The following is a 13,856-nucleotide window of genomic DNA, read 5'->3' as shown; positions in this document are numbered from 1 at the left end:
CATGGCACCGCTTGGCAAGCCATACTGTGGCAGGCGTCCTACATATAAAATAGAGGAAGATGAGCACGGATGTGAGCTCAGGGCCGGTCTTCCTTGGCAAAAAGAGGAGGATTTGCAGCAGATGTTAGCTCAGAGCTGATCTTCCTCAAAAAAATAAAGATTTATTAAGCACCTACTATGTGCCGAGCATAGTTCTAGGTACTTGAGCTGCAGCAGTGAACAAAACAGATTTGCCTGCCCATGTGGAGCTGACATTCTCGTGGGCAAGAGAGATGATAAAGAAGAAAGCATAAAAATAAGTCAATTACTGGGTGATTGAGTGAAACTGATAAGGGCTTTGGAAATTAAGATATTGGGAATGTCAAGGGAAGGGTGGTTGCAAAAAAACTGTTTTGGTCACAGTAGGCCTAATTGATAGACGAGATTTAGGATCAAAACCTGAAGGAGGTGAGGGAGTGAGTCATGAGGATATTTGGGGGAAGAGCATTCAAGGCAAAGAAAGTATTCAGCCCAAAAACATTCACTGGGAGAACATTCAAGAGCAAAAGCCCTGAGGCAGGAATACAGTGTTTGAGGCAGGCTGGTGGCTGGGGCTGAGAGAAGAGGGAGAGTGGTGGGAGAAGAGGGAAAGAGTAGAGGTCAGATGGTGTGTGTCCCAGAGGTTGTTATGAGGGCCTGGCTTTACTCAGAGTGGGAAGTAACACTAGAGGGTGTTGACCAAAGGAGGGATGAGGTTGGCTTAAAAATGGTCAACTCTAACTCTGGTTACTGTGTGGAGAGTAGACTGCAGGATCCAAGGGCAGAAGGAGGGAGCCCTGTAAGAGGCCACTGGAGTAATTCAGGAGAGAGGGGATGGCAGCTTGGTGCAAGCAGGAGGGTGTTGAGAGTGGTGGGTTCTGAATATATTTTGAAGGTAGAGCCAACAAGACTTCCTGATGATTGAAGGTAACATATAGGGGAGAGGTGTCAGTGGTGGCTCCAAAATTTCTGGCCTGAGCCAAAAGGATAAGCTGTGATGGGGAGGCTGTGGGTGAAGCACATTTAGAAGGAGAGGTCAGAGGTTTGGTTTGGACATGTTGAGTTTGAGATGCCTAGTGGGCACCCAGGTGAAGCTGACACATAGGCAGTTGACTATTCAGGTCTGGAATCCTTTGATCTGGGTGACTTGAGCCTGCTCTTTAACACCTGTGCAGACCTGCTGCCAGGCACAGAGATGCTGTTCCTGTGGACTGTGACTGCACAGTGAATGGGGTGGCCCTGTTTCTGTGGCTTGGTTTCCTCATTTGCAAGACTGGTATAATAATACTCATTTTGGAGGTTGTCATGGGGGGTCCAATGAGAGAGTAGACATAAACCACTTGGCACAGTGCCTGGGACGAAAGAAGCACTCACATGGTAGTTAAAAAACAACAAAGAACCAACCTGGATTGGCTCCTGAGGACCAGTCACCAAACGGGTTAAGGGGGTGTGGATTAGGGAGGAGGGAGAGGAAAGGCTGAAAATGAGGCCAAGCCTAGGGGATGTGATTTCATTGTTCCGGGACGGTGAGCGGCAGGCTGTCCGGTTGCCTGCGGACATTGCCCGTTTGCAGCAGCACCCCTAGGAGATATTAACCAGCCCTTGGCTTTTTAGAGTCCATCACTTCCCAGGGGAGAATCCAGGACTTGCTCAGCTTTTCTTTCAGGCCCAGCAGATGCCTGGTGCGTAGCAAGTCTTTAAAGAATCTTAGTATCTGTCCTTCCCTCCACATCCACAAAACTGTAGCTAAGAAATCTTATTTTCCAGAATTGCTGTGAAGATGATGTGGCTGGCATACAAGGAAACATCTTTGAAGCAGTGATGACATTTAACCCCCAGGATAACCGAGTCTCAGAGAGGTTCAATAGTCTCCCCAAGGCCACAGGTGCTATGGGTTGGAGGGAGATTTGGCCCCTTCCCCATCTCCCTTAGCAGGGTGTCTTCAGCAAGTTTAGAAAGTGAGGAGGTCAGAGCTGGGCAGAGAAGAAGGGGAGTCGAGCTCTATCTGGGTAGGGCATGGCTTTCAGAGCAGGTCCAGCCATTGCGTGGGTGTGTGGGATGTAGGCACTGGAGAATGAGACCCCAGAAAGTGGAGCTGGGAGTGGAAAGAGGGGAAGGTGTCCTGTGCAGCTTCCTGCAACTCTTAGAGATGAAGGAGTGAATGTTTTTGGGTGTATACCAGACCACAGAACCCTCTTGCTGGGGAGGTACCATCCTCCATTGCATAGATGAGGCTGCTCAGGCCTAGAGAGGCTGAGGACCTTGCTCAAGGTCACATAGACCAACAGTAATGGAGCCAGGATTGTGACTCGACTCTGGTCCACCACAAAGGCTGCCCTCTTTCCACTACGCCACATGAGGTCGTAGTGACCCCCAGGCAGCAGGGGGACAGACGGTATCAGATGACCTTTTGATGATCTCTTCCAGCAGAAACATTCTCTCAATCTCTGCTCCCTGGTCTCCCTCCACATTCGCCTCTGCCTCCTCCCTTTCTCTTCCCTCCTCATTACTCAACCCCTAGTAACCCCACTGGCTGTCTGCAGGGCTGGGGGAGGAGGAAACCAGCCCTTCTCTGTGATGGTTACTCACATTAACCCTCCATAGCCTGCCCGTCTCCCTCCCACCCCACGAACTGTAGTGAGGGCACCCCACCCCCACTCCGTTCTCTGAAAGCAGCCACAGCTGAGGGGTACTTCCCAGAATCAGCCACAGAGAACAGCTGGAGCAGGGAGGGGGAGGCGGGAGAGGCGATGGAGGCTAACAGCTTCCAGATGTGCCAGGGCACGAGAGCTGAGGGAGCCTCCGGTCCAGTGGTCTCCTGCCATGGCTGGGAGGCGGGGGTGGGTTGGCTCCCACATCCAGGACTTCAGAATTGCCAAGGCAGCTGGGCAGATCCCTACTCGAAAACTGCATGCAAATCCACGTGTACATGGTGAGGGAGTCCTCCGTGCTGCACCTGCAGGGGCCCCTGGGAAAACCCCTGGGGCCCAGCTGCTCTCTGTGGCCTTTTTTTTTTTTAAACAACCAACTTTTACTTTATTTATATTACTATGCTTAAGTTAAATGAAAGAGACAACTAAGCAGTTCTGCCTCATTTCAGGAAAAGTTTCAGTCAACACCAATTAACAAATAACTAGGAATGGTGACATCTTTGGGTCAAGACTGACAACAAATGGGCTCTGGTGTCACAGTTCATCTCCGACAAGACTAGTGCACAGGGGCCGGCCTGGTGGCTCAGCGGTTAAGTGCGCACATTCTGCTTCTCGGTGGCCCGGGGTTCTCTGGTTTGGATCCCAGGTGCGGACATGGCACTGCTTGGCACACGGTGCTGTGGTAGGCGTTCCACATATGAGCATGGATGTTAGCTTAGAGCCAGTCTTCCTCAGCAAAAAGAGGAAGATTGGCAGTAGTTAGCTCAGGGCTAATCTTCCTCAAAAAAAAAAAAAAAAAAAAGACTAGTGCACAATGGCCAGCTCAGGCCATGCTAACACTGCGCTGGATGCGAATTCAGATCTTTTGTCAGAAGCGAGCAAATCTAGTGAAATCAGTGGGTTTTTTAAAAAGAAGTTTTAAAATGAAGCTCAAAGAAGTTTAAAAACTATGCTCTTGACACATTTTCCTTCTAAAATGTACATAAAACACACTTTTCCCCCAATGATATTAATATTAATACTAATACTATCCACCTTGGTTGCGCTGCCAGTGGTGGAGGCACAGGTGTAGTGCCTTAGGGGTCAGGGTCTGGATTCATAGTGCTCAGACTCAAATCTCAGCTCAGCCACTTACCAGCCCCGGGACCAGAGGCAAACTGCTCAGCTGCCTTAGCCATGAAATGGTTTCTATTTCATCGTTATTATTAGGGTTAAATGAGAGAATCTATGCAAAACATTTACTAACGTGTAGTAAGTTCACACCATTTGGAGAATACCCACTTGTTTCAGAAGCGGCTACGCCTTTTTTTTTTTTTTGAGGAAGATTAGCCCTGAGCTAACTACTGCCAATCCTCCTCTTTTTGCTGAGGAAGACTGGCCCTGAGCTAACATCCATGCCCATCTTCCTCTACTTTATATGTGGGACGCCTGCCACAGCATGGTGTGCCAAGCAGTGCCATGTCCGCACCTGGGACCCAAACCGGCAAAACCTGGGCCGCTGAGAAGCGGAACATGTGAACTTAACCGCTGTGCCACCGGGCCAGCCCCAACGGCTACGCCATTTTATCCTTGCAGCCTGGAAGTTAGCTATGAGTACCCTCATTTTTATGAGACGAAATCGAAACTCAGAGAGGCTAAATTACCCGTCCAGGGTCACACAGGTGTTAAGCGGCAGGGCTGGGACTTAAACCCAGACCTGTTAGACCCTAAAACCTGGGCTCATTATGCTGGGCCCCTCCCTGAGTGTTTCTTTACTGTTTTCTCACCAGTGGTAGAAGGCTGAGGGCATCACTTTCAGTCCTGCCTATCTGAAGAGAGGAGTGATTCAGAAAAATGGACAGCAGCTTAGGGGTTCAGAGGGGCCCTGGAAGGAGAAGGCAAGTGTCCTGGAGGGGGCACTAGGGACAGGAGATGTCAGGAGCTTGGTGGGAGCAGGAGACAGGGTATAGAGGTTGGAAGGAGTCCAAGTTGTCCTAGGGTGCCCTCAAAGTGTACTCAGAGCCCCTCCTGAGCAAAGCCGCAGAGTCCACTGACTGCTCTTTCTCTCACTGTGTGTTTCTTGCTTTGCCAGTTGCTGCTCCCCTTCTGCACGTCCTCCCCTTGGCTGCGGTGAGGTGGTGGAGGGTCTCCAGAATTCCCCTTTGTGGGATGGAGAGGACAGGAGTGCAGGGAGGAAGAGAACCAAGAGTGAGGGGGCTGGAGCAAGCCAGCAGGGAGGCTCGCCATTGGCCCAGCTCCCAGGGCCTGGGCCTGAGGAGGGAGCTTCTTGCCCCTCACCGTTCCCTCCCCCTGCCCCCCAGGGCTCCTTGGCTGCTGAGCCTGCCAGCTGGGCCTCTGCCAAGCCAAACAGCTGCCAGGGGGAGAGGAAGAAGCATTTCCGAGCAGAGAGGCCCCTGTGGGCTCCGACTCAAGCCTAGAATCCCCCTTTCTCATCACCAAGTGAAAAGGGGCATCTGTGCACATGCACACAGGCATGCACACATGGCACCAGGGAGCACGGGGCACAGAGCCAGAGGACCTGGGATGCTGCGGGGGGGCGGGGGTGGGGTGGATGGCATCTAGGGAGGGATAGAGCACAGGGTCCATGACTGTGCCAGGGAGGTTGGGGAATTAGGCTTGGCTCACTCAGAGGTTGAGGGGAGGTGTAGTGGGATGAATAGTTTCCCCCTCAAATTTGTTTCTACCTGGAACCTCAGAATGCGATCTTATTTGGAAACAGGTCTTTGCAGATGTGATTAAGGTAAAGATTGAGATGAGATCATGCTGGATTAGGGCGGGCCCTAAATCCGATGAGAGTGTCCTTCTAAGAAACAGAAAAGAACACACAGAGACCCAGGGGAGGAGGCCATGTGAAGATCCACACGAAGACAGAGGCAGAAATTGGAGCCCCAGGCCAGGGAATGCCTTGAGCCACTGGAAGCTGGAAGAGATGAGGAAGGATGCTTCCCTAGAGCCTTTGGAGGGAGCACGACTACAGACACCTTGATTTCAGACTTCTGGCCTCCAGAACTGCAAGAGGATAAATTTCTATCCTCTTAAGCCACCAGGTTTGTGGTAATTTGTTATGGCAGCTCTAGAAAACTAATAAGGGAGGCATATGGTTAAAGGGGTCAGGGGAGTGGGTGGGTAGGCCAGGCCTTGATAAGAAAGCCTTGGAAAACCGAATGAAAAAGATCTATTATTTATCACGCTACTCTTCTGTGCCGGGCATTTTTAAAGATACTTATCTCAGTTCTTACAATGATGCTGCCAGTAAGAATTATGAATCCCATTCTACAGTCAGGTTCAGGCCCAAGTTTGTTCTGCTTAGTTGGGATTCCAGGACTGGATCCTCCGTCTCCTAAGCCTGGCCTCTTCCCACCTTTGTTCAAGGGAAGCCTCAGCAGCTTCTAGGTTAGATGATACGTGCTTCAGTTGGAGGGAAGGTCTCCAGAAGTCCAGGAGGGGAGCATATTATGCCTCCCTGGGGAACTGGGGAAGGGGTCATTACCCCATTGCTCTGGGGGCCTTCTGTGACTGGATGCCCCAGGCAATCTCTACTCACCACTGTGTTCCTATAGTCCTCAGGGACATGTCACATCCCTGAGCCTTAGAGAGAGGAGACTCCCCTATGCACTCCATTGTGCTGCTACAAGCACCATCACTACCTCCACTGCCATCACCATCTCCAGCAAGGCTGCCACCTCTACTGTCACTGCCAGCCCCTCTGTCACCACCAATTACCATCACCTCCACAAACGTAATCACTATCACCATCACCACCACCTCCATCACCCTCAGCACCACTGAAACTGCTAGAACTGCTGTCACAGCCATTCCTTCCATGTCCATGTAACCACCTCCATCATTTCCCCTCTACCTCTTCCACCACCACCACCACAATGGCCATCACTACGTGAACTAATGGAGAGCTTAGAGGCGGGTATGGGGACTTGGGAGATTTCGTGGGACAGGACAGCTGAGCAGAATTTAGCAGGGGAGGGGTTGGAGTCAGGATATGTCCGGGTGACAGATGTGATCGGTAGTAGAAGATTGCCCTAAGTTCAGCCTTGTTGAGAGGGGAGGTGAGCCAGCCTGGCTGGAGTAAACACTTAGTGGGACAGGCTGTCTTCACAGGCGTGGGTTCGGGCGGGTGGAGGTTGTTTGAGCGACATATCCTCGCCCTGCCTGGCTTGTGCTAGTCTCTGGGGGTTGTGCATTTTGGCGGGTCCCTGGCTCCTGGCCACCAGCTTGGCCTGTCCATGGCAGTGAGGTCATAAGAGTAGCTGTACTGGGAATACTGGGAGTGGGGAGAGAAGGAGGGGGCCCGCCCTGGCTGGGAGAGGAAGACGGCCTCTCTCCCTGGGCTGACCCTACCAAAAATGGTGAAGCAAGCACGTCTTGATGCCCCATTCTCCCATACTCCCTTCCCCTCTGCCTGCCCAGCTCCTCACAGGTTCCGGGTGGGTGCTGTGGGCTCTCTCTGCCATGGCATTTGAGTTCTCTTTCCCAGAGATACCTGGCTAGTCAGTTAAGCCACCTGAAAGAATACAGGAACCAGAAGACTCTGATCTGGGGGCAGAGAGGGAACTGACTATTGGAGAGGGGTGTCCCATTTCTCCACTCAGCTGGGCAGCCCCTCCTTCCACATTAGGCTAAGTGTGTGTGTGATGGTGGGTGGGGTGGGGTGGGGAGGGAGAGTGGCAGAATATTCTAGAAGCTCAGGCCACAGCTGCTCCCCTTGCAAGGCCTGGCACCTGCACTGCCTTTAAGGATGGGACTGGCGGGCTCTGGGAACAGCCTCTCTCAATCCTTCCAAACCCCTGAACTGCCCAAATACGGGGCTAATCCCACCTCTAGGATCATACTTGAGAGCTCCGCTAAGTGGGAAACAATACTATCGTGGGATGTGTTTATCTCTGCATCAGGCGTGAGAGCTGGGCAGACAGGCTGGCGACTGGAGAGGCCGAGGGGCCACTGAGGCCCAGAGACAGGGGATTGGAAGGTGGGATCAGTGAAAACATTGGGGAGGGTTTTCCCCCACACTCTGGGAAGTGGGTGTGGCTGAGCCACATCCCACTTGCTGCTGCAAATCACTCGTCAGGGGAAGGCCTTTTGCTCCGGTTGGTTAAAAGACTTTGGCAGGACAGGAGGCCTTTTGATGATGACACAATAGTGACAGCCAGTGTTTATTGAGCGCTTACTACATATCAGGCCCTTTCTAAGTGTTTCATACATATAAACTCATTTCATCCCCCCAATATCGCTATAAGATTAGATTCCTGTTATCTATTTTACAGTTGAGGAAATGAAGGCACAGATAAGTTAAGACATCTGCTGAAGGTGGTACTGGGTTTTTTTGTCTTTTTGGAAGATTAGCCCTGAGCTAACATCTGCCACCAATCCTCCTCTTTTTGCTGAGGAAGACTGGCCCTGAGCTAACATCCGTGTCCATCTTCCTCTGCTTTACATGTGGGATGCCTACCACAGCATGGCTTGCCAAGCGGTGCCATGTCCGCACCCGGGATCCGAACCAGCGAACCCCGGGCTGCCGAAGCAGAACATGCGCACTTAACCGCTGCGCCACTGGGCCGGCCTTGAAGGTTGTACTGTTGATGAGAAGTGGGCCCAGGATTTGTGCCTGGTGCATCCGGCTCCAGATGTCTTGCTTCTCTGTACTCCAGAATGGGGTGAGGGTGGATCTCCTCCTCTGAAGTCGAATCCCCACTCCAAACCTGCAGGCCACTTCTTCCCCAGTGTCCATACCTAGTGTGGCAAACAGGACAGAAGCAGGAGCCAGGAGCCTCGGGGTCTTGTCCCTCTAGCGTGCCCTGTGGCTGTGGGCAAATCCTGGCTCTCTGGCCTGTTTCCTCACCTGCCCTGTGCAGGCATTGCACTGAGCCTGCTGCTCTCTCAGGCCCTTCAAAGGTGCCTTCTGGAGGTAAGCTAGCCCAGCTTGGAGATATGCCTGTTTGTGGGGCCTCCCTGGGATCAGCCTGGTCCCTGGGAATGGCTGGGGGTTGGGGAGGGGGGGAGACAATGGCCTGGAAGATCCCTATGTGTCTGGACAGTTGTGTGGCCCTGTGGCAGCCACCTCTTTGATTCTGTTCTATTAAGAGGAGCAGCAGCATCACAGATCAGAGACAATAGCCAAATGTGCTCTCTTACCCACAGACCCCCGTGTAGGGGTAGAGGTAGGGGTGGGGGTGGGAAGAGGGTCTGCTGGGCTCTGGTTCCCACCAACCATGGACTCCCCCTGGCTTCCCCGCACTGTGCTCCCCACCCCCAAGGCAGTCGTAGAGATGGGGCAGACCCTTGGCTCTCACTAACCTCCCATCTCATGCTCACCTCCAGGCCTCAGAGCACCCAGTGGGCAGCATCTCAAACTATCCTCCTCACCCCACCAAGCCCTTTCTTCCTCCCTAAAGAACCCCCTGGACAGCCTTTCTGTTTATCCAGTAGACATTTACTAAGTGCCTGCTTTGTGCCAGGCATGATGCCGGGTGTAGGAAGAGAGGGATGGATAAAGACCAATCCCCTCCCCAAGGAGCTCACAGCCTAGTGGGATTAACCCCAAACCTCTCCCTCATTCCTTCCACTCCGTGCTTTATCACTTAGGCACATCCTCATGCCTTTGGAGGATCACCAAAGATGGAGGACAGAGGTGGAGAGAGGGATTTTCTGGAGTCTGGAGGTCAGACAAGGTCTAGAATCACCAGAGCAAGCAGCAAGAGCGGGAGCTGGGGACAGCAGGCCATGGGATGGGTGTGCCTGGCCTGGGACCCGTTTGTTTTCATAGCTGCCTGGGCCAATGCCTGAGTGAGAGGAGGCTGGTGGGTGCCATCTTTCTCATTGCTGGAGGAGACTTCTGGCAAGACAATAGCCTGTTTGCTGAGCTGATATCCTGAGACCTGTTAGGGCCAACTTGGCTGTGGTGAGTAGATGATCCCAGGACTCTCAGAGAGAGAGAAATCCAGGGCCACAGAGGCTGGGATGGAGGCAGGGGAGGGCAAACTTCCATGCAGGGGCGTTAGACTCTGTTAGAGACGCTGGTGAGTCTGAGGAGGTGGGTCTGTTGGGTTAATCTGTTATGGAAAGCAACTGGAGAGACTTGTGAAATGGGGAATAGACTCATTTAAAATATTAAGGTCAGGGGCTGGCCCCATGGCCGAGTGGTTAAGTTCACGCGCTCTGCTGCAGGTGGCCTGGTGTTTCATTGGTTCGAATCCTGGGCGCGGACATGGCACTGCTCATCAAACCACGCTGAGGCAGCGTCCCACATGCCACAACTAGAAGGACCCACAACGAAGAATATACAACTATGTACCGGGGGACTTTGGGGAAAAAAAGGAAAAAAATAAAATCTTAAAAAAAAAATAAGTAAATAAAATATTAAGGTCATTCATTCATTCATTTCATCAACAAGGCTTATTGAGTGACTACATACTCCAGGTACTATGTCAGGAGCTGAGGAGTCAGGGTTGAAAAGACAGAGTTAGTTCTTGCCTACTGCGCGCTGGCAGAAGACTTTCCTTAGGAAATGACACTGAAGCTGAGGCTTACGGGATGAGAGCAGTGTGTTAGGATTAGGTTCAGCTGTGAGTGACAGAAAAGCCTCCTAATTAACGGTGGTGTAAACAAGACAAAAGTTTACTTCTCTCTTGCATAAATGAAGCTCAGAGCTAAGTAGACCAAGGCTGGTAGGACATTTCCATAGCCATCAAGGACCCAGGCTCCTTCTGCCTAAGGCTGTTGCTCTCTCATTCTCAAATACATACACAGCTTCCATCTCACAATCCAAAATGGCTGCTCCAACTCCATCCATTATGCTCACAGTCCTGTCAGTGGAAAGGATAAAAGAGGAGAGAGAAGGGCATGCCCCTTCCTTTAAGGACATATCTTTGTAGGTAGCACACACCATTTCTACTCACAAACAACTGTCCAGAGCCTGGTCATACACCTAGCTGCAAAGGAGGCTGAGGAATTTGTCTTTATTCTGGGGAGCTGTGGGCCTAGCTACAGACCAGCAGTTCTATTACTGAAGAAGAAGAGGAGATGGATAGAAGTCTATGCCATGTGAAATTAGCTGGATGAGAGATGGGGGTGATGGCGACTAGAGCACCAGAGGGAAGGACTGGCATTTGTGAGGGCCCTTAGACAAGCAGAGCATTGAGAATGAATCCAGGGCTCCAAGTTTTTGGTATGATCAACTGAGTGAGTGGCGGTTGCATTTGCTGAGCTAAGAAACCCTGAAGAAGGAGCAGGTTTGGTGACCAGAACAAGTTCAGAGTTGGGCCAATTGAGTTGAAGGGCCTGTGAGCAATCCATGGAGAAAGGTTCATGGATATATGTGTCCGGACTCAGGAGACAGGTCTATATTGGGAATTATGGGCATGTTAGTGGCAACTTCTTCAGTAATTCTCACAGGAGAGAATTACAAGGCCCAAGGAGCAGTGTAAAGAAAGAAGAGAAAAATACTTGAAAATCCTGGGAATTTGTTCACCCTCATTTTGTGGCCTCCTGGCCTCTGGTTCCCTTTTGGGACATTGTCTCTCTGCCGACTTGTGGGATGATAAATCAGATGATCTGCTCTCCCACTCCAGAGCGTGGAAGGATCCCTAGAGACCTGTTCCACCGGACCCTCCCTCTCACCTGCATGGGACATAAACTTAGCTGGCCAGACTCTCTCTTGGGACTGGCCATCTTGGGCATCCTGACTTTAACATGGAAGAATTCAGCCAAGTAATTTCTGTCCCATTTCCAAGTGAGGTACTCCAGCCTCCCAGTTAATTCACTGAGCTAGTCCCTCAATATTTTTCCAATAGTCGTGGTTTTTTTTGCTTATAAATGCCAGAGTTGGTTTCTGTTACTTGCAAGCAAAGAGAAGCCAGCAAAGGAAAATGAGACAGACAGGACTTCAGGGGGTCCAGAGGAAAACCAGGAGAGTGAGTTTTCACAAAAATAAGTGAAAAAGTATATCTTGAAGGAAGGAGTAGCCAGTGGTGTCAATTTTTATTTAAAAAATGCCCAGCATGTCTAAATAAGCATAGGAGAAAAAGGCACGAAGGAGACACAGCTGTCAACAATGATTAACGATGGGAGGGACGCTGTGGTAGATCTCTGTTTCAAAGGAAGGAACCCAACTCATACTTGCTTAGGACAAGAACAACAAAAAAGTAATTTACTGGTTTATGGTTACTGAAAACTCCAGACATGGACCTGCCTTTGGCACAGCACAAATAATGTCATCAGGGCTGGTCTCTGCTCTCCTGTATTGGCTTCCTTCTCGGGCATGATCTCCCCAGGCTGCACTCTTGGCAGCTCCTGACAGACGCATACCTGGTTAGCAATTCCAGAGCGGAAAACCTTTCTCCTTCCCAGTGGCTCCAGCAAAAGCCCAGGATTGGCTCTCTTGGCCTTGTTTGGGTCATATGTCCGTCCTGAACCAATCACTGTGGTCAGCAAATCTTGGTGCTTGAATGGCCAGGTCTGAATCACATGTCTCCCCTGGGAGATAAGTGGGTGGAGTCATCTCCATCCATGCCACTTGCCACTTTTACCGAGGGCCTGGGCATTGACCAAAAGAAATCTAGACACAATTCTCAGAAGAAGGGATGGGTCCTGGCCATGAAAACCACATCTGCAGCCCAGCTTACCAGGAGGAAGGGTACAAAAATTGGCCAGGTTTGGCACACAGGGCCATACCTGGAAGGCATGGGGCAAGGCCCACTGAGGCCCACTTTCCCGAAGCAGTGGGTACCGGGCAGACAAAACTACAGTTGAACACACAGGTGGTCTTGGTGGGCAAATGCAAGAGTAGTAATAGTGTAGTGGATAAGTAGTTGGGCTCTGAAGTCAGAGACTGGATTTGTGTCCAAGCTTTGCTATTTACTAACTTTCCTACTTCTGAGTCTCAATTTCTTATCTGAATACTGGGTTCATACAGGAATAGTGCCCACCTCTTAGAATTCTTGTGAGAATTAAATGGAATAATTTACATAAAGGTTTTAGTGGGGTTCCTAGAAAATGGTAATTGCTCAATGCATGTTCTTTATTATTATAGTGGTCTTGGGGGTGTGCCAAGCCCTTGATACAGGAGGAGGCAGCCTTTGGACCTCCCTTCCTCATGCCATCAGAGTCTCCCCAGTTCAGGCCCCAGAATTCACTAATAGGCTCTATCAAAGCCCAGTCAGGTTCCAATCCCAGGGATGGGGAAAAGAGTGGGGGACCTAGTGGCAGGGTGTGGTCAGGGTAGATCCTAATAGGGCTGGGTGAAGGCCAATGGAGAAGATGCTGGATGGGTCAGGGACAGAGAAGGAGAAGGCGGGTGAGGAGGGTGAGGTAGACCAGGAAAGTGAGGATTCAGGGGAGGGGTGATTTTGGGCAGAGCCAGCAGGGGTCACTGCAGATCTAAGTAACCTCAGGGAGGCAGCTGGGACACCCCAGGGCCCTCTCATATTACTATCTGCCTTGTAACTGTCATCGCTGGGATGCAGGACTTGGGCCAGTTCTGGGAAGACGGGTTGAGGTTTGACTCATGCAGATGGAGGTGGCCACCTAGGGTAGCTGCCCTCAGTGTCCTCTGGGGCCTGAGCCATCTCTCCGACGGAGGCCCTCATGGTTGGGTGTGACCCTGGCTTTCTGCCTCACTGGAGCCTGAGTTCCAGCAGTACCTAGAAAATGTCTCTTGAGACGCTTCCCTACAAAGAGCTCTGAGACCAAATGTGTTTCCTTGTCTCGTTTGGGCCCTCAGAGTGTCATGGCCCCGATTAGCCTGTTGGAGGCTCCGAGCAGTCCTGCAGTCAAGAACACCCGTTGGACTTTGTTTAGCTCAGGTCTCCTGTGCTCATTTGAGCCATTTCACCACAACATGCTTAAGGAAACACTGGCTTAAAGCATCATCCTGGTCGGAGGGCAAATATCCTGGGGGAGTTTAATGCCTCCAGCACATCCTCCCCCCACCTGCGCGGCCAGCTATTACAAAGTAATACGTAACACATGTTGTAGAAAAATGGGAAAAAATCAAAAGCGCAAAGAAGAAAATTACCTCCCTCACCTCCTGCTCCTTAGACCCACCTCAAAAAGATCTGGCCACAGTCCTCCCTCTTCACAGAGGGGGAGGAAGTGACCATGGGGTTCCCCTTAAGGCACACCACTTCAATGGGGGGAATCCCCATCAGAAAAGGGCCCTTTTAGGAGTCACCTCAT

At 51.2% G+C, this 13,856-nt stretch overlaps 1 long non-coding RNA gene across 1 annotated transcript; it reads left to right on the top strand.

Annotated features, from left to right (window-relative positions):
- Window positions 1-5,398: 5,398 nt before the first annotated feature.
- On the top strand, window positions 5,399-9,996 carry LOC139045830 (uncharacterized). Its single transcript, XR_011504963.1, has 3 exons — window positions 5,399-5,716; window positions 9,448-9,582; window positions 9,849-9,996. It is a non-coding gene; the product is annotated as an uncharacterized lncRNA (long non-coding RNA).
- Window positions 9,997-13,856: the final 3,860 nt, after the last annotated feature.

Source organism: Equus asinus, chromosome 8 (assembly GCF_041296235.1).
Source record: "Equus asinus isolate D_3611 breed Donkey chromosome 8, EquAss-T2T_v2, whole genome shotgun sequence".
In the NCBI taxonomy this organism is placed as follows: Eukaryota; Metazoa; Chordata; class Mammalia; order Perissodactyla; family Equidae; genus Equus; species Equus asinus.
Note: the sequence above shows the minus strand (reverse complement) of the source record. Positions and strands in the feature narration are given on the sequence as shown.